The 20995-nt window shown below is 39.3% G+C and overlaps 1 protein-coding gene across 1 annotated transcript in view; it reads right to left on the bottom strand.

Moving 5' to 3' along the window:
- Positions 1 to 20995, bottom strand: part of PRPF6 (pre-mRNA processing factor 6) — a gene marked incomplete in the record, with an annotated part of 1570595 nt that overhangs the window by 947469 nt on the left and 602131 nt on the right.

Genomic DNA, 20995 nt, shown 5'->3' with positions numbered 1-20995 from the left:
TGGTGTGGTGAAAGAGCCTAAATTCAACCTTAATGCAGTGTCAGCTACTGATGTTTTGGTCTACCCTCTGATTACGGTCACCAAAGAAGCTTCATCAGTCAGCACTGGAAAGCTCATTACCACTGATGGGAGTACCGCCAATGCCAAGAGATCAGCAAAGGCCAAGCCAACTGATCCTGAGCTCCCTAGAAGCAAAGACTGAAATGAAGAGAAGCAGAATGACATCAACGGCATTGGCCGAGCAGCTGCTCTCTTAGCAGTCAATATTGGAAGGATCACTACCAAGGCTGACACTGAGGCACTACTGATGCCAAAAGGAATCTATGAGGCTGAGTGATGGACAGCCAATGACTCCAAAGTTGCAAACTTGGAAACGGTCAGAGGTCAGTCTGCCAAATTAGTAGGTGGATGGCTCTAGGATAGAGCAGGAAGAGTCTCTGTCCATCACTGGAACTGATCATACCTCTCAATTGTCCAAATTTTCACAGAATGTCCAGAATTTTGCCTCACATTTTTTATCTGATGCTCATAAAATTCTGAAACAACCGTCTCTATTTTTTGGGCCTTTGTCACCCCCCCCCCCCCCCGACTGTTTTAAGCTTTGCCCAGATTACTTGCAAAAAGAGGTTAGGCAGTATAGGGATGATACATGCCCATTTCTATCGTGGCTCAAAGAAAGTTGGGCCTCCACCATGTTTCTGTGGTCAATATCTTCTACTGTGTGACTCTGAACTGAGGAAGTAGATTTTGCAGATATCAGGAACCTTGAAGAAATGAGGTCTGGGGGAATCAACTTGGTTAGCTCAGCCACTGATATAAAGATGAAATTTTGTCTTGCCTGGAGACATAGTGCTGGAGCTGATCAGACATTGACACAAACATTCTAATCACCGCACTGGGGACCTGGACAGGAACCCCTTTTTTCTTGCCTGTTCCTTTGAGAGGTGTTCTAAGGAAGTAACAGCAGATTCTTAGAGGGTGCACAGGAAGATCTGGACGCAGAAGAATAATGTTTTCCTTTACCACCCCCTTATCCCTAATCCTTAGTTTTTTGGAACATGCACTAGAACCCTTGTCTAGTGTCCCTTTACCTATGCAAAATATCTTTCAATACAATTTAGTCACATCAATTTTTAATAGTCATTTTACCCAAGAACTTACACACTTTTTTCTCGACAGATTATGACTTAACTATATGCACTCTGCACAGTGCACAAGTCTATCTTCTGAGGGATACTTTATGGGCATACTGTTTACACTTTTTGAAAATGGAAGTATATTTCATTTCAACCACAGAAACAGGAAACGTAAAGCAAAAAAATTAAGAAACACAAGAACGTCATTCTTGTTTTTTTACTACAACTGGAACAGTTAATAACAACTATGCAACATTAAGCAACGGCTAATTATAAACCACCAAAATTACAGACGTCAACCAGTGGATGGCAGAAACAGGGAAACAAAATTCTAAATTACAGGTAAAAAATGAGAAACTCTGTCCTGGGTGTTGCAGTACAGGAAGGAATAATCATGATTTACAAGAGTCTTGCAGATAAAAATAAACCTTTTTAACGCTGGTGCTAAAAGTCAGTAATCTAGATCCAGGGGTAGGGGGCTGGGGGGGTGATAACCTCTAGCTGCAAACAACACAGATAGCCTAAGAGGAAGTACTGAGAATTGTGGGATGGGGAAGGGATGGAAGTCTGGCAAACCTTGGTGTTGAACTGACAAACCTGCAGCTAAAGTCCTGGAGCTGAAAAGTACAGACAAAGGTCACAAAAGAGCACCACAAATCACAATGTTATGCTACACAGCTGGATGTAGTCTTACAAACCTTTGTGAGAAAAAAAAAATGAAGAAATCCGATGCTAGTCCACTAAAACAAAAGTGGAATACAGATGACTTTTACTGGTCCAACATTAACTGTACAGGTACTCTTATGTTTGGGCTAAGAACCACCCTATGTCAGGGGGTTAAATAAGTTAGTAAAGCTACATCCAGTGCTTTAATACCAATTTATGTTAAAAAAGCAGAAGGAAATGCATTATTTCTTTCCCCCTACAGAAAACAAGAGAGTTTAGAAAAATATAAGTGTGAAGGGGGGGGACTCGATGTGCAGTCTAGATGCTCAAAATTATGACAAGCACAGAATGGGTCTGGCTCTCCGGTACAGCTTTAAAACCTCTAATCATCAGAGAGTTACGCCGAGTTATTCTTTAAACTGGCCTTTTTTTAAGTGTTTCTTTTTGGCCAATGAGAAACAGAGGATTTATTTTCTTCTTCCTGTATAAAGAAGTAGGTCTTAAATCACTGCAATTGACATCAATAGCTTATTAATTCCGGACACATAGGTCTTGTCAGCCTGAAAGTCTGAGTACCTGAAAATCTGTATTGGTCTAAAAGTTATCACATTGCTACTGTATTCCACTGTAATCCATTGGGTTGATGATTCTAAAAAAGAAAGCAGCACAGTGGGTCAAGACAAAAAAAATACTAGATCAGAAATAACTGCAACAAGTTAAACAAAGAACATATATAAAAATTCCACATCCCCTAAATAAATAAAATAAATAAATAAAGCAAATGGCTGGCAAATCAGCATGCTTTTGTGGTAAACCTGACAAATCAATGTGCATCAGTGGCTATCTGTGCAACAGCAGGCACACATCTGAATTTTTATGACTTTTATTTAAGTTTAATGCACAGTAAGAAAAGCATGGCTTTTGTCAAACTAAAAGTCCACGTACTACAGATGGCTTTATAAAGCACATGGGACAAGGGAAACTGGAATAAGCAAAATTACTGTGCAACAAAAAACAAACTGCACATCAGTTACCAAGTGGGTACCTTCTACACAGAGGAAGCCCTAATGTTACTTAAGTACAAATAATCTAAAGGAGTCCATGTGAAAAGAATCAGGGAGAGAGTTTTTTAGGAAAAAAAATATCAGTCAAATGGATATCCCTCACCTTTATGCATAGAATGCCAACTTCTTCATTGTTTTGGAAGATTTTTTCATGGAAGTGCCTACTAAGAATATTTAGCAAACTGCATTAGATAACTAAATAAATACAAAGCTCAGGAGAATAAATGTTGGCTAAGTGATGCATTAATAAAAGCAGAATGGGAACATACATTTTACAACTGTGATTTATTAAATGACAATCAGTCTACATTCAATTCCTTAAAAAGTTATGGTCTAAATTCAATTCCTTAAAAGTTATGGTCTGCCAACAGCAATATTGCTAAATGTCAATTAAAATGGTTCAATTCCTGTATAAATAAGGAATACATAATAATACAAAAATAAAAAGAAGTTATGTAACTCACCATATGTTTGTAGTCCATCTCTCCCTTCATTCTTACATATGGGCTTGGAGCTGATCCTCGGCTCCGACTTGGCCGATTACAAAGCTCAAAGTCTCTTAATTGGCTCGTGGCAAGATAGGCATCTCATAGTGCACTAGTAAGAATCCCCAGATCTTGTTTGCTGCTGACTATAAGAGTGATACAAAGGTTATGCAGAAGGAACAACAACAAAGAAAGGTCTCCACCGTACCAAAGGCAATACTATCCTGTCTCCAAATCCTCCAAGGATGGGGGTAGATGGGTGGGTTCGTAAGAATGAAGGGCAAGATGGACTACAAACATGGAACGTTATGGTGAGTACATAACTTCTTTATGTTCTGGAGTCCTATCTCGCCTTCATTCTTACATATGGGACAGCATCCCTAGCACCTTTTTCTTGGGTGGCTCACGGGAATATACTCCTAAGAACCGTGGAACCAAAGGAAGCTCTACCCCCAGGAGGTCAAATCCAATTTGTAATGAGTAATAAAGGTATGAGGGGTAGCCCAAGTTGCTGCTGGACAAATACTGTCAATTGGAACTCTGGCTTGGAAAGCAGCAGATGTGGATAGGGATCTTGTGCAATGAGCCTTAATTTTAAACGGAAGGTTCTTTCCAGTGGAGGAGTAGATAAAGGAGATACAGTTGGAAATCCAATTAGATAAGAGTCACTTTAGAGACTGGCAGACCTATCCTAGTTTCAGAAAAGGACAAGAACAATTGGTCTGATTTTCTAAGCTCCTTAGTTCTAAGCAGGTAGAACCGTAACAGTCTGTGAATATCAAGTTGATGAAATTTATATTCTGCACTGTTTGAATGATTGGGAAAGAACACACGCAGTTCGATAGTTTGGTTCAAATTAGCCTGAGAGCAAACTTTAGGGATGAAGGAAGGGTTTTTACGAAGGGAAACTTTGTCTTTATGAAAAATCAAATAAGGAGGTTTGAGTGACAGTGCTTGCAACTCTGATACCTGTCTAGCGGATGTGATAGCTACTAGAAAAAATGGTCTTCCAAGACAGAAACTTCAATAAACACGAATGTGCAGGTTCCAAAGGCGGAGAAATAAGTTAGGACAGAACGAAATTTAGATCCCAAGGAGATACAGGTTCCTGAAAAGGAGGTCTCAGCAAGGTAGTGCCTTTAAGGAAGGTTTTACATAATCTGTGAGCCATCAGATTAGGCTCATGTTGTCCCAAATGAAAATTTGATATCACTGCCAGTTGAACTAACTGTAGCAGCAGCTGATCCCTGATGGAAAAGTTTGGTTAGAAATTCTAACACCAAGGGGATGGATGCTGTATAAGGATCTATATTTTTCTCTTTTGCGCATATAGAAAATCTTCTCCATTTGCTAGCGTATAACTTCCTTGTGGAAGGTTTTTATGGGAAGACGTAAGCATATGGGTCACTGCAAGTGAAAAATCATGAAGCCTGACTAGGGATGGAAGTGGAGCAGCCACGCTGTCAAGTTGAGGGTGTGGAGGCAGGGGTGAAGGGAGCCTGACATGTGTCAAGAGGTCTGGAACTGGGTCCAGAGTCCATGGATCATGTAGGAGATAAGGCCTGAGATAGGGGAACCAAATCTGACGAGGCCAGTAAGGAGTGATCAGAATCATTTGGTTTCCCAAGAACTTTGCTTTCTGGATCACTTTCAATATGAGCAGAAACGGGGGGAAATGCATAAAAAAGTCCCAGAGGCCAATTGTGAACAAGTGCGTCTCTTGGTGACTCCCCGGGAGGAGGGATAAGGGAGAAGTAGCTGCTGCATTTGGTGTTGATAGGGCAGGCAAAAAGATCGCAGCAAGGCTGTCCCCATTTGCTTAAAATCTGTTCCGCTACTTTCTGAAAAATGAAAACAAGCTGCTGGCTCGTATTCCATCCACGAAAAAGTAGAGTGAGCGCTTTCATCTTACTCTTGTAAGACTTCATCAAACAATGAAAGAATTAACTGCCCTATATACACTTAATAAACCATCACATGGTGTTAAAATACACAAATCAACTTCTAAAAGGTGTACTAACCCTGTTAAAACACAAACATTAATTATCCATTTATATAAATAAATAAATTAGTGTGTGTGTGTGTGTGTGTGTGTGTGTGTGTGTGTGTGTGTATATATATATATATATATATATATATATGCACACACGTTAAATATTCAACATGAATAGTATCAATATGTGCACAAACATTTGTATAGTTCTAATTTCTACAAAGCATATTACGAATGTATCCAAGTATCATACTATTAAAATATTAAAATGTTATAACACCTATTAACATAAAAACAATCATCTCTGGGCACTCTAATTTTAATATACAAGCTAGTGAACTCCTATCATTTAAGCCTGGTTAATTATAGGCATTTAATCTGATTTGCCACATAAGTTCACAAAGTTCCAATAATAGGCCCATTGGACCCCCTCTGGGGTTGTGTTGTACTTGATCTATAATTTTAAAAATGAAACTATGATCGGGATATTCAAATACATGTTTTGCTAGAGCATTTTCCATTTTAACTTTCCTAATGCTATACAAAGTGTTCATATATTCTGTCCTTGAATTTATGGTCCGTTTTGCCTATGTAAAAACAAGGACAGAATCTACAGGTCGCCAGGTACACCACCCCCGTAGATAAACAACTAAATCTGTTTTTTAATGGTGAACTTTCTCCCCTGATAACAAAGGTCCTACCTACTCCTATGTGTTTACAGTATGCACAACTTTCACATTTGTACATACCTGTAATTCTACTTACAGCAGTAGAAGTATTCTCTAATAAATTTTTAAGGTTAGGAGCCCTTCTGTAGGTAAGCCTGGGGAATGGTTCAATAATCGACACCAGATCCTTGTCTAACCTCAACAAATCCCAGTTTTTACAAAGTATTTGTCTTATGCTGGAAGCATCCAAGCTAAAAGCGGTAATGAATGTCAGTCTACGAAAACTTTCTCTAATGACGAGTTTTGAGGTAGTGTCCTGTACCATTACTTCACTGTTATTCAGATCTGATGTTAAAATAGGTCTATACTCTCCAGTAGCTCTTTTGTGTTGAACCTCCACAGTTAACTCATCAAGTAAATGCACAAGATACCCACACTTCAAAAACATGTCAAATAATACTTGACATTAAAGCTTAAATTAATTTTCTTCAGAGGCATCCGTGCTGCTCTCACCAGTTGGCCCTTTACAACAGATCTTTTCTGTTGCAAGGGGTGACAACTGGTGAAATGCAGAAACAAATTTGAATATGTTGGCTTCCTATGAATTTGAGCCTTAAATGGTGCGTTATTTTTACATCTACATAATTCCATATCTAAGTAAGTTAAACTATTATAGAACAAACTATAAGTAAATTTCAGAAAACTTGTTGATTCATTTAAATAGGAAACAAATTTCGGAATATCATCCAAACAACCATTGAACATAATAAATACATCATCTAAAAATCTCATAATAATGAATGTTGTCCCTATATGGATTATTACTGAAGATGTGGCAGAGCTCCCATTGTGCCATCACTAAATTAGCGAAACTCGCACCAAAAGGGGAGCCCATAGCCATTCCCAGTCTCTGTAAAAAATAACTGCCATTAAACAAAGTAGTTTTTAGTAATTATTAAATCCAACAGCTCCTGTAACAGATAAATTTCACTTTCAGTAGCCCCTTTTGTACGGATTAAATTGGTCACCCATTCTATACCAGAATCTATGGGTATTACCGTATATAGATCCTTAACATCTATTGTCAATAATATATTGTCCCCATATACCAGATCATTGATGCTTTTTAGGAATGACCACAAATCCTTACAGATATATTCTGTTTCACATATTTATGTAACTAACAAGCACGAACCTTTGAATAACAACAAAGCAAGCAAGACCAAGTCCTCAGTACTTTAAAAATCGTAAACGTATTTTTAATAAGAACGTTTTCGCTCCTACAAAAGCAAGAGCTTCATCAGACAATAGTAAAAGAACGCCGTTACACTTTTAAATAAAAACAGTCATGATGTAATTTCCTTAACTACGGTGGGAGTGGAAAAAGATGTTTACATTTTCAAAAAATGTTACCTTGGCGATACTGCATAGGCAAAGCCTCAAAAGTAAATAGCCAGGGTTAATTTCACCAGATTACCACCGTACAACAACCTCAATAAATTACTAGTGAGGTATTTCTAATTTAACCCAAACTTAAAATATCAGCAGGTACATTTACATTTATAGTGACACTTATACTTTGGTTTTTCAAAGGACATGAAAAACATAAAAAAGAACCATAAAAAAGAAAACTAAGAACAGGGATAACTAAAAAAATAATAATAATCCCTCCAATATTTTCACTATATACACATAGCTAGTGTTTCAAAACACTTCTTCAAATAAAGCTAGATGTCATATATTCAGAAACCAACAACAGTATAACCGTATGTCGTGACACATTTAACCAAGTTTAGAACAGTTTTTAACTATCCTTCCCCTTAACAAATAGGGCAACAATCCTCTTGTGTGTTTTTATCTACCTACCCTAGACATTTTCTTTACTTTTAAAGTAATAATCGAACCTATTTCCTAAGGTAACTTCTGTATTTTAAAATCACAGAAATGTTACACATTTCGTTTAAACCAGGTGGGGAAAAGGCATTTAATAATAACTGCCATTCCAGTTCTTTTAATTCTAGAAGAAGCGTTTGAGGGCCACCCCTAACCCCAACTTTCACTACATCAATCCCCATGAAGGAAAAACTATGTCCGATGTTCTCTAGGACGTGTTTCGAAAGGGCATTGTCCGTTTTTTTATTTTTAATGGCATAATTATGTTGGTAAACACGGTCTCGTAGTCTCCGGTCCGTTTTACCAACATAAAAGCTCGGGCAGCAATTACAAAACGCTATATAGACTATTGATTTAGAATCACAAAGAATCTTGTGTTTGATATAATATTTTTCACCTCTTATCATAAAGGAATTTCCTGTTTTTAACAGTCTACACCAATGACAGAAACCACAAGCAAAAGTACCGGTTTGTCTAGATAAGTTGAGCAATGGATCCCCTGTTTGTAAAAATTCCTTCAAATTTTTCCCTCTTTTAAACACAAACCAAGGGCCTATGCCTAAAATTTCAAGAAGTTGGGTATTATTTGCAATAAACTCCCAATTTTTCTTTACAATACAACACATGCTATAAGCGTGTTTGTTGTAGGTCAAAATAAACCTACTTTTAAAATCAGGAGGAAGAAGGCGGTGAAGGCCTTGGTTGATGTTATTGGTTTCTACCGACACATTCCCATTATTTGGAGTTTGTTCAAGATCCAGTTCCAAGGTCATATCGGGATTACCACATAAGCTGTTTTTTAATAATGGTTTATAAAAACCGGAAATTCTCTTAAAAGAAATTTCTTCAATTAAATTATCTAAGAGGTCCAAGGGGTAACCCCTATTTTGAAACATGTTTTTGAGAGTAACACACTCTTCTTCAAAATCAGAGAGGGTACTACACATACGTGTGGCTCTCACTAGTTGGCCTTTAAAAATGGATTTCTTTTGTTTCCAGGGATGATTGCTAGTAAAATGAAGAAATGCATTGCAGTAAGTATTTTTTCTGAAAATCTTAGAACGGTAACAATTATTTTCAACATCTTTAATCAATTTGACATCTAAATAATCAGTTTCACTGGTTGAATAGTGATAAGTGAATGTCAAAAAACTGCATAAATTAAATGAACTGATTAAGACTGACACAAACTTTTTACGGTATAGGTACGATTACCATCGTATTTTTGAAAGTATTGATGGTTTGCTTGCCAAATTGAAAATTAATAAAAACAAAAAATTGGTGAGAGACCGACAAGCCTATACCAAAGAGACTGCTTATCCAAATTTGATAAGAACATTTAATGGAACAAATAACTCTTCTGGGCCTAAACCCCAGGGTGAAAACTACAACAAAGACTGTAACAATAAGGACAGGACAGTTACATCACACACCTTGGATGAAAACGAATATGAGGTTGACGATGGTGACGAGGGTCCATCCTCCTCACAACCAAGGAGGAGCAATAGAATAAAAACCTATTACAACAACCAGGGGTACCGCCCAAACTATAAAGGACAGGCTAAACCTTTTTTAGGGCGGAAAAACCACCAACGACAGAAGAACCCGAATTAAACTTAAACGAGGTCACCTCTATAGTTGAAGGTAACCCTTCACTTTGCAAACCTGTCATCTTATCTAACATCAAAGGGGACTTTTTTGTTTATAATTTTTCTGATTTTAACATCGAACAAGACCTCATAGAGCTTTTGGCCTATGGGTTATCCTTTGTGCCAGATCAAGGAATGAGTTTACCTAAATTACTTATGGACCTCAAATGTTTTGTAAGGGGTTTAAACCTAAAAGTATTGTTTAATGGTGATGTAAACAATCAAAAACCTCCTTTTAAAATGCTGAGTGTCTTTAATCCCCCCCTCCATCCAACGTTGCAGACATTTGAATATGCTTGTGAACTGGACTTCAGACATTTATTTAAGAACACTAGATGGTTTGACTCTGACAGTAATATCACACCATTACAAAGATTTCACTTGAAAAATTTGGGTAACTTACCAGTCAGAGTGATCAAGCCAGACAAGGGAGGGGGATTAGTCATTTTAGACAAAAACGATTACATCTCAAAAATGCTAAAAATTTTAGACACTTCAGCATATGAAAAGTCGTCTCTAAATGAGACAAATTGCCAGTACAACAGAATAAAAGGCTATTTTAGAGACCTTTTCATTGAAGGGAAGATTGATACGGACACCTTCAACTTCATCAACATCTCTTTCCCTAGGGTCCCAACCATGTTTGGTATCCCCAAAATACATAAAAACTTGGAGGACCCTCCTATGCGGGCCCTAGTGGATGGGAGATGTTGTATTACTCACCCAAGTGCTAAAGTAGTTGACTACCTCATAAATAAATATCTTAAAGCACTTCCTCAGATCTGTAAAGATTCGTGGTCTTTCCTAGGGTCCATCAACAATATCCCATTTAACCCTTCTTACAGCTTTTTAACCATCGATGTGGTGGACTTATATACGTCCATACCACATCTTGAAGCTGTGGAATGGGTGGAATTGATGTTGATTGACCTGGGGGCACCAAAAGAGGAAATTGAGGTTGTCACTACCCTCCTTGAAATCATTTTATCATCTAACTTTTTCATTTTCAATAACCAACACTACCTACAGAAAAAGGGTATTGCTATGGGTTCGCCATGTGGTGGGAGTGTGGCGAACCTTGTGGTTGCTTACTGGGAAAAGGCTTGTTTATTTGAATACTCTCTGTTCAAGGAGTGTTCGAAATTTTACACTCGGTTTTTAGATGATGCATTTGTTCTTATTGAAGGAAACCTAGATACGGTAAATGACTTAATGCAATATATGAATGAATCATGCAGCTTTTTGACATTCACTTATCACTATTCAACCAGTGAAACTGATTATTTAGATGTCAAATTGATTAAAGATGTTGAAAATAATTGTTACCGTTCTAAGATTTTCAGAAAAAATACTTACTGCAATGCATTTCTTCATTTTACTAGCAATCATCCCTGGAAACAAAAGAAATCCATTTTTAAAGGCCAACTAGTGAGAGCCACACGTATGTGTAGTACCCTCTCTGATTTTGAAGAAGAGTGTGTTACTCTCAAAAACATGTTTCAAAATAGGGGTTACCCCTTGGACCTCTTAGATAATTTAATTGAAGAAATTTCTTTTAAGAGAATTTCCGGTTTTTATAAACCATTATTAAAAAACAGCTTATGTGGTAATCCCGATATGACCTTGGAACTGGATCTTGAACAAACTCCAAATAATGGGAATGTATCGGTAGAAACCAATAACATCAACCGAGGCCTTCACCGCCTTCTTCCTCCTGATTTTAAAAGTAGGTTTATTTTGACCTACAACAAACACGCTTATAGCATGTGTTGTATTGTAAAGAAAAATTGGGAGTTTATTGCAAATAATACCCAACTTCTTGAAATTTTAGGCATAGGCCCTTGGTTTGTGTTTAAAAGAGGGAAAAATTTGAAGGAATTTTTACAAACAGGGGATCCATTGCTCAACTTATCTAGACAAACCGGTACTTTTGCTTGTGGTTTCTGTCATTGGTGTAGACTGTTAAAAACAGGAAATTCCTTTATGATAAGAGGTGAAAAATATTACATCAAACAAGATTCTCTGTGATTCTAAATCAATAGTCTATATAGCGTTTTGTAATTGCTGCCCGAGCTTTTATGTTGGTAAAACGGACCGGAGACTACGAGACCGTGTTTACCAACATAATTACGCCATTAAAAACAAAAAAACGGACAATGCCCTTTCGAAACACGTCCTAGAGAACATCGGACATAGTTTTTCCTTCATGGGGATTGATGTAGTGAAAGTTGGGGTTAGGGGTGGCCCTCAAACGCTTCTTCTAGAATTAAAAGAACTGGAATGGCAGTTATTATTAAATGCCTTTTCCCCACCTGGTTTAAACGAAATGTGTAACATTTCTGTGATTTTAAAATACAGAAGTTACCTTAGGAAATAGGTTAGATTATCATTTTTAAAGTAAAGAAAATGTCTAGGGTAGGTAGAGAAAAACACGCAATAGGACTGTTGCCCTATTTATTAAGGGGAATGATAGTTAAAAACTGTTCTAAACCTGGTTAAAAATGTGTCACGACATATGGTTATATTGTTGTTGGTTTCTGAATACATGACATCTAGCTTTATTTGAAGAAGTGGTTTGAAACACTAGCTATGTGTATATAGTGAAAATATTGGAGAGATTATTATTATTTTTTTAGTTATCCCTGTTCTTAAAGTTTTCTTTTTTATGGTTCTTTTTTTTGTTTTTCATGTCCTTTGAAAAACCAAAGTATAAGTGTCACTACAAATGTAAATGTACCTGCTGATATTTTAAGTTTGGGTTAAATTAGAAATACCTCACTAGTAATTTATTGAGGTTGTTGTACGGTGGTAATCTGGTGAAATTAACCCTGGCTATTTACTTTTGAGGCTTTGCCTATGCAGTATCGCCAAGGTAACATTTTTTGAAAATGTAAACATCTTTTTCCACTCCCACCGTAGTTAAGGAAATGACATCATGACTGTTTTTATTTAAAAGTGTAACGGCGTTCTTTTACTATTGTCTGATGAAGCTCTTGCTTTTGTAGGAGCGAAAACGTTCTTATTAAAAATACGTTTACGATTTTTAAAGTACTGAGGACTTGGTCTCGCTTGCTTTGTTGCTGTTTCACATATTTCTTCAGTTTCATGTCCACAAATTTGGCTAAGGGGTAAGCTATGGAGTTTCTTCTATTAACTATAGGTCGGAGTGGTGCATCCAACAAATCCTTATGAATTTTCGGTAACTTAGAACAAATAATGAATGTAAAGTGTCTCGTACATTCAACCCACCATTACCATTGGGGTTGGAAGTATTTGAAAAGATATGTGAATTGGACCCAAGGGATAGTTTGGAGGCTAACAGAAGTAGATTACCAAACAATAAAAAGAACAAAAATAACTTCACAAGGGAGGATAAGGAGAGTTCAACTAGGCTGAATTTCCAGAATGTAAGGGTGGTGAAACCGGATAAGAGTGGAGGCCTAGCATTTTTTGACAAGGAGGATTATATATTACATATGGAAAAGTTACTCGATTCAGAGCATTACAACACTGCTTCCCTTAATGAGATGAACCGTGCACACCAAAAAATCAAAGTATTTTTGAATGATCTATTTAGAGAATCACGTATTCCTTTAGATTTATATAATTATATGTCATGTCTAGACCCCCTTATTCCGGTGATTTTCAGGATACCGAAAATTCATAAGAATTTGTTGGATCCACCACTCCAACCAATATTTAATAGTAGAAACTCCATAACTTACCCCTTAGCCAAATTTGTGGACATGAAACTGAAGAAATATGTGGAACAGATAGAATATATCTGTAAGGATTCATGGTCATTCCTAAAAAGTATCAATGATCTGGTATATGGGGACAACATCATATTATTGACAATAGATGTTAAGGATCTATACACGGTTAATACCCAAAGATACTGGTATAGAATGGGTGACCAACTTAATCCGTACAAAAGGGGCTACTGAAAGTGAAATTTATCTGTTACAGGAGCTGTTGGATTTAATACTTACTACAAACTACTTTATGTTTAATGGCAGTTATTTTTTACAGAGATCGGGAGTGGCTATGGGCTCCCCTTGTGGTGAGAGTTTCGCTAATTTAGTGATGGCACAATGGGAGCTCTGCTACATCTTCAGTAATAATCCCTATAGGAACGACATTCATTACTATACGAGATTTTTGGATGATGGATTTATTATGTTCAATGGTTGTTTGGGTGATATTCCGAAATTTGTTTCCTATTTAAATGAATCAACAATTTTTCTGAAATTTACTTACAGTTTGGGCCATAATAGTACAACTTACTTAGATGTGGACTTATATAGATGTAAAAATGACGCACCATTTAAGGCTCAAATTCATAGGAAGCCAACATATTCAAATTAGTTTCTGCATTTCAGCAGTTGTCACCCCTTGCAACAGAAAAGATCTGTTGTAAAGGGCCAGCTGGTGAGAGCAGCACGGATGGTCTCTGAAGAAAATTAATTTAAGCTTGAATGTCAAGTATTATATGACATGTTTTTGAAGCGTGGGTATCCTGTGCTTTTACTTGATGAGTTAACTTTGGAGGTTCAACACAAAAGAGCTACTGGAGAATATAGACCTATTTTAACATCAGATTTGAATGCGAGTGATGTAATGGTACAGGACACTACCTCAAAACTCATCATTACAGAAAGTTCACCTAGACTGACATTCATTACAACTTTTGGCTTGGATGCTTCCAGCATAGGACAAATACTTGTAAAAATTGGGATTTGTTGAGGTCAGACAAGGATCTGATGTCCATTATTGAACCATTCCCAAGGGTTACCTACAAAAGGGCTCCTAACCTTACAAATTTATTAGAGGATACTTCTACTGCTGTAACTAGAATTACAGGTATGTACAAATGTGAAAGTTGTGCATACTGTAAACACACAGGAGTAGGTAGGACCTTTGTTATCAGGAGAAAGTTTACCATCAAAAACAGATTTAATTGTTTATCTAGGGGGGTGGTATACCTGGCGACCTGTAGATTCTGTCCTTGTTTTTACGTAGGCAAAATGGACTGTAAAAATTCAAGGACAGAATATATGAACACTTGTATAGCATTAGGAAAGTTAAAATGGAAAATGCTCTAGCAAAGCATGCATTTGAATATCCCGATCATAGTTTCATTTTTAAAATTATAGATCAAGTACAACACAATCCAAGAGGGGTCCAATGGGCCTATTATTGGAACTTTGTGAACTTGTGTAGTAAATCAGATTAAATGCCTATAATTCACCAGACTTAAATGATAAGAGTTCACTAGCTTGTATATTAAAATTAGAGAGTGCCCAGAGATGATTAAGTTTGTTTTATGTTAATAGGTGTTATAACATTTTAATAGTATAATACTTTTTGATACATTCGTAATATGCTTTGTAGAAATTACAACTATACAAACATTTATGTACATATTGATACTATTAATGTTGAATATTTAACTTATATATAATGCATACATTTATTTATAACATATTTATTTATATTATTTGTATTAGTTAGTTCCACTTCCTTCAATGGATAATTAATGAGTTTTATAACATGTTTTAAGAGGGTTAGTACACATTTTAGAAGTTGATTTGTGTATTTTAACACCATGTGATGGTTTAAGTGTATATAGGGCAGTTAATTAATTCTTTCATTGTCTGAAGTCTTACTTACTAGAGTAAGACGAAAATGCTCACTCTACTTTGTTTGTTTTAATAAAAAGTTTTTCGTGGATGGAATACGAGCCAGCAGTTTGTTTTCGTTTATCAGCATAGTTTGGAACCGCTACTTTCTGATTCAGAGACCACTCGTGAGGCATCCAGATTGCCCTGCTGAGCTTGTCGGCTATCACACTGGTTGTCCCCGGGATATGCGTTGCTACTAGAAAGCGCTGGGAAGACATCACCCATTGCCAAATACAAAGAGCCTCTCAACAAAGGCGGTAAGACCTGGTTCCTCCTTGTTTGTTTAGATACCATACCACTGACATATTGTCCGAATGGATTGCTATAGTCCCTAGAGGAAGAAAGTTGTGAAGTGCTTGCAACTCTAGAAGCACTACTCTCGTCTCTAGGACACTGACATGCAAGTGAGCCTCGTGATCTTGCCATGTGCCTTGGACAGTCCTGCCTAGATAATACCCCTCCATCCTATCTGGGAGGCATCCATGGTCACAGTAGCAACGGGTTGGCGAGGAAGGAAGGGTGTTCCTGTCATCAGCTGATCGGGCTGATTCCACCAATGAAGGTCCTTTTTGCAAGATTCCATTATGAGAATATGATTTGACAGAGGCTGTTGTTGGAGACCACTGGGAAAAATGTAGCCATTGAAGAGTTCACATATGCAATCTGGCTAGTGAAACTAGATTTATGGTAGAAGTCATGGTCTTTCAGCACCGTCTTGGCCTTGACTTTTTGTTGAGGAAGTAAGCTGTATATCTGCTGTCTGAGATTTTGAATTCTGTCTGCAGGAAGACGAGCCATCATGGCAACTGTGTGTATTTCTGTGCCTATAAAAGTCACAAATTGAGAGGGAGACAAGGCAGACATTTCCCAATTTATAGTAATTCCTAGCTGGGTACAGAGCTGGATGGTTGAATCCCTGGCTTGTAAGAGTAGGTGCCTGGTGGTGGCGGTCACTTGGAATCCACAACGTCTCAAGTGAGCTGTCACTACCACCATGCATTTGGTGAACACCCTGGAGGCTGTGGTGAGACCAAAGGGCAGAGCACGAAACTGGTAATGACTGGCTCCCAGCCGAACGCGTAGGTGACTCCTCAATGCTCTGTCCATGTTGATGTGGTAGTACGAATCTTGGAGGTCTATGGAGAACATTCAATTGCCTTTCCCTAATAGGGGGAGTATAGACTGCAGGGTTACAATTCGGAACTTGGACTTCTTTACGGATTTGTTTAGTTTGCTGAGGTCCAAAATGGGCCTCCAGTCTCCTGTTCGTTTTGGAACTAAAAAGAATCTGCAGTAAGTTCCGAATCCTATCTGATCTGTGGGTATGGTTTGGATGACTCTCTTTGAAAGCAACTTTTGAACTTCTATAGTTGCTTGATCCCTGTGATTGGGTGGAACATCTGGGATCTTCTTGGGGGTGTGGGGTGGAAGAAAGAAGGGTATGGAGTATCCTCTGATGATTATTCTTTGTACCCACTTGTCTTGGGTGATGTTGAGCCAGGCTTCTGGATACAAGGATAAGCGACCCACGACTGGCTCCAGAGAAGCACAGCTGGGCCCCGCATCAGGAGCGCTGATGGGGACGGCCATGAAAGGAATCATGGCCACCCTGGTTTTGCGGACCCCTCCTGCCTCTAGAGCAGACATCTACCATTAGCTTCTCCTCCCCTGCCTCTGAAGGAGGAATCACCCTCTGCATCCAGGATAAAATCTCTGGGATTTCTTGAATAAAATTTTCCCACCTCTATGACCCTTGGGATATGGTCTAGAAGGGATGGTAAAACATACTCCCATGGCAGAGAGTTTTCCCTTCCTGTTCGCACCTGGTGAGTGCATCTTTTATCTTTGGTCCAAACAAAGAGGAACCGTCGAAGGGGGCATTGGTAAAAGTAGATTTGAAGGGCTCCGCAAAATTGCATAAGCGCATCCAGGAGCGTCTCCTAAGGGAAACCCCTGAACCCGCTGCCCTACTCACTCCATCTGCTGCATAGGAGATCAGCCTCATGGAGGAGTTAACAATGGAGTTTAAAGTGGACAACTGAGCAGTAACTTTCTCAAGAACTCCCTTCAGTTGATGTACCTTGGAGAGAATCTCCTAGCTCCTTTAGGAGATCTCTTTGAAGCCTAGTAAAATGTGTGAGGTAATTTAGTGATCTGAGTGTAAAAGCCGCTGAAGAGAAGATATGCTTCCCATAACTATCCATCATTCGAGACTCCTTGTTCCGTGGATGGACAGATGTAGAAGTCTCTGCTAGTTCCTTCTTTGTGGCTGCCGCCACCACCATGGCATCTACAGGTACACCTTTGGGTCAAGAACTCTTTCTCTTTGGGGGCAGAGAGAAATTTGTTGGGTCTTCTGGGAACTGGTTCCACAACATCAGGAGTTTCCCACACCTTTCGACTAACTACGTCCAAGAGTTCATCAAAAGGTGGAGACACCCAAGAGGCTGAAGGTTGAGACTCGAAAGCCTTCAGGTACACTGACTCCTCATCAGAAGGGGTGACAGTGGGCCAGCCACCTCTCTGCTTCAAGATCTGTAAGATATTTACAAAGGAGATATCATCAGATATCAGGGTGGGAGGCTGGCATAGTGGTTAAGATGTTTATCTTATAGGCACAGGGTGCAGGGTTTGATTCTCACATGGGGTTACTGGTCGGGCTTGGAATGGCCCACAAGGGTAGTTAGCCTGGCACTAATTTATTAAAAACAGAGGCGATCTCTGCTTAACATACAAGGCTATGTCAAACCCATAGCTGTTGGACAGACTACACAAAGAAATCCCAATCCCTCAGAGCCACACGCTCCAGGAATCTAAACCTTGTCATCACAATAAACAAAACATGCTGGAGGGATAGGTTCCTGACCCAGAGACTCCCAGACTCTGGAATAGACTGCCCATACATGTTAAGCAGAGCATCTCCTTGGCCCTCTTCAAAAGGAACCTTGACGACTGAACAGGAGGAAAGGAAATTCACCCCGGGGATCACTTCAGTCACCCTGCTAGACAGGGGACCAGGGAAGTAAATAGTGTGGGAAGAAATAGCCAGGGAATTGTTATGGCTAAGCTTGTATAGGCCCTAAGGCCGATAGCCTAGTACCAACCTATGAACCTATAATCATCGGAGGACGACCTAGGGGACCCTTGTGACTCCTCAAGGTCAGTGTCTGAGGTGATGGACTCATCTGGGGAGTCTACATGCTTCCCCTTGCATGTCCTGTTCCGAGGGGGCTCAGAAGGGTATTCTAGGAAGGTCTTGGAAGTCTGGGGGCCACCCAACGGGGGCTCCTGAGGCTGCGGGTCTCTGCTGTTGAGAGAGAGGGAGATATGATGTTGAGACAGAGGTTGGTGCTTGACGGGGAAGAATATTGGTACCCTTGTGTGGAGCCGACAACCAGGACAGCATGCTCATCATCTCAAATGCAGATCTCTCTGACTCCGAAGACAGCATCGGTTCCGAGGAAACGGAGGTAGCCCTCGGCTCCAAAGCGATGGACCCTACATCCTTCTCGGAGCCTAAGCTCAACCTAGCCGACGTACCAAGAGGTAGGCTCAGCACCGAAGAGGTTCGCGTCCAAGTGTCCCTGTCGGGGCCGACTGGTGAGCTTCAGCTCCTATACATCAAGGACGGCGCCAAAGGTGTCGAAGTAGAACTCTGCTCCGAGACAGTCACAAGGGGAACTGGAACCGAGGATTCCACAACAAGCGGCACCGAAATCTCCGGCTCCGAAGGACCAACACAGCTCGGAGGAACCACAACAGGGAGAATCATCTTAGATGGCTCCAGAACAGACAGGGTCAGAGCCAGCAACAATTTGGGTAAAGCAGACTACTTCAAAAGTCTAAGCACTACCCTCTCTACATTCTCTTCTGAAAGGCTCTTGGAGGATCTGGATGACAGGGTAGGCGACCTAGATCTCTGTAAAATGGGAGACTGTAAAGTTGGGGATACCGGCAATAGCTCTCTGGATCGGCTCCGATGCAATTTCTCAGTAGTCGGCTTCAAAAGACTTGGGGCAGAAACTGCAGTGTCAACACTGATAACCTCGACTGGCTCCAAGGACAGTGGAGCCGAAGAGGTAGAAGGCTTATGCAATTTTAAAGTTTTCTGAGGAGTTTCAGGCAAAATAGTCGGTGCAGGAGAATGTCTCTTGACAGACTTGACCTTCTCTTTCTTTGAGGAGTGAGACTTGGAGGATGAAGAAGAGCTGGCTAAATCCTCCTCGAAGGAAGGCTTAAGGAGATCTTTTAGTATTAATTTGTTCTTCCTTTCTTGGAGAACTCTGGAGCTGAAGGAGTGACAGAAAGAACAAGTTTCCTGTAGGTGAATGGCTTCAAGGCAGCAAACGCAATTACTATGCCCATCAGTAATCAACATTTTTTGGCAGCACTTAATGCACTTTTTAAAACCCGAAGGTTTATGATCTTTGGATTCCTTCGACATGTCTTAGTACAATGGATGCTCTATAAGACAGAAGAGAGAAGACAAGGTCCTCTAACTTAAACGGGCCTCGCCCTTTAAGAAAAACTACACACAAAAATACAACCGAGGACTAGGTCCTCTAACTTAAATGGGCCTAGCCCCGCTAAACTAACACACACAGAGGAGTAAACAACAGAGGACTAGGTCCTCTATCTTAAATGGACCTAGCTGCGGAAACAGGAAAGAAGCGAAGTCAGAAAATACCTCAAATACTAAATTTTTAAACAGAAGGCAAAAACTAGTCAATAATAGTAAATGACACTGCACACAATGTTTGTTTGTCTTTCGGCTTTTTCCCAGTAAGGGGTCACCACAGCGGAACTCCGATCCGCTAATGATTGGCAGTAGATTTTTACGAAACGCTGAGGTGCCAGCTCGATGCCCAACCTTCAATGAAGGCACGCCCATTTACACACGCATGTCTTTCAAACGCTACCCAACCGCGGGGAGGACATGCAGACTCCACACAGAAGGGCCACGCCGAGAATCGAACGGGAGAACCACTTGCTGTAAGGTACCAATGCTACCGCCGTACCACCGCGGCACTACTACACACAATATACTATACTATTGAAAATTAGGAAAAAACAAGGTCCTAACCCAAACGCAGACCTACGCTAAAAGGAACTATGTCAAAAAATTAGCACACAGAAGGATACCACTCTGAGAACAAAAAAAACGGGCCTAGAATGGCCAACAAGTTCTCAACAATAACTACGTAAATTTAGCAAAACACACTATTTACTATCTATGAAAAAACTATTACTAAGACTAAGTAAAGTAAGCTATCTTATGTGAAGAAATATCAATAAAACTACAATAATGAAGAAAAATATGCAACTTAGCCACGGCCAAGCAAGAAGCACTTCTGAACACGTTGACATGGCAAACGAGATCTGGAGATTCTTACTAGTGCACTATGGGATACCTACCTTGCCACGGGCCAACTAAGAGACTTTGAGCTTTGTGATCGGCTCCGAACCCATATCTAAGAATGAAGGCGAGATAGGACTACAGAACATCATTTGTTATTATTGACTTTATTATCTACAGCTAGAGAAAGATTTGCAAGGACCTGGAAAACAAGGACTCCTGTTTTTCTTGACTTTATAAATTTAACCACTGCTTGTCAGGGGAAAAAAAAAAAAAAAAAAGAGTCAACAAGAATAGGACCCAAGGGTAGCACACCTAATTATAAATACTGGACAAAGTCATATAACTTGTTAGAAAAAAATCACAAATGAATTATCAACTAAATATATTTTATTTCAGAT

This window comes from Protopterus annectens, chromosome 12.part0, assembly GCF_019279795.1.
Source record: "Protopterus annectens isolate FY-2018-M chromosome 12.part0, PAN1.0, whole genome shotgun sequence".
NCBI classification, from domain to species: domain Eukaryota; kingdom Metazoa; phylum Chordata; order Ceratodontiformes; family Protopteridae; genus Protopterus; species Protopterus annectens.
Note: the sequence above shows the minus strand (reverse complement) of the source record. Positions and strands in the feature narration are given on the sequence as shown.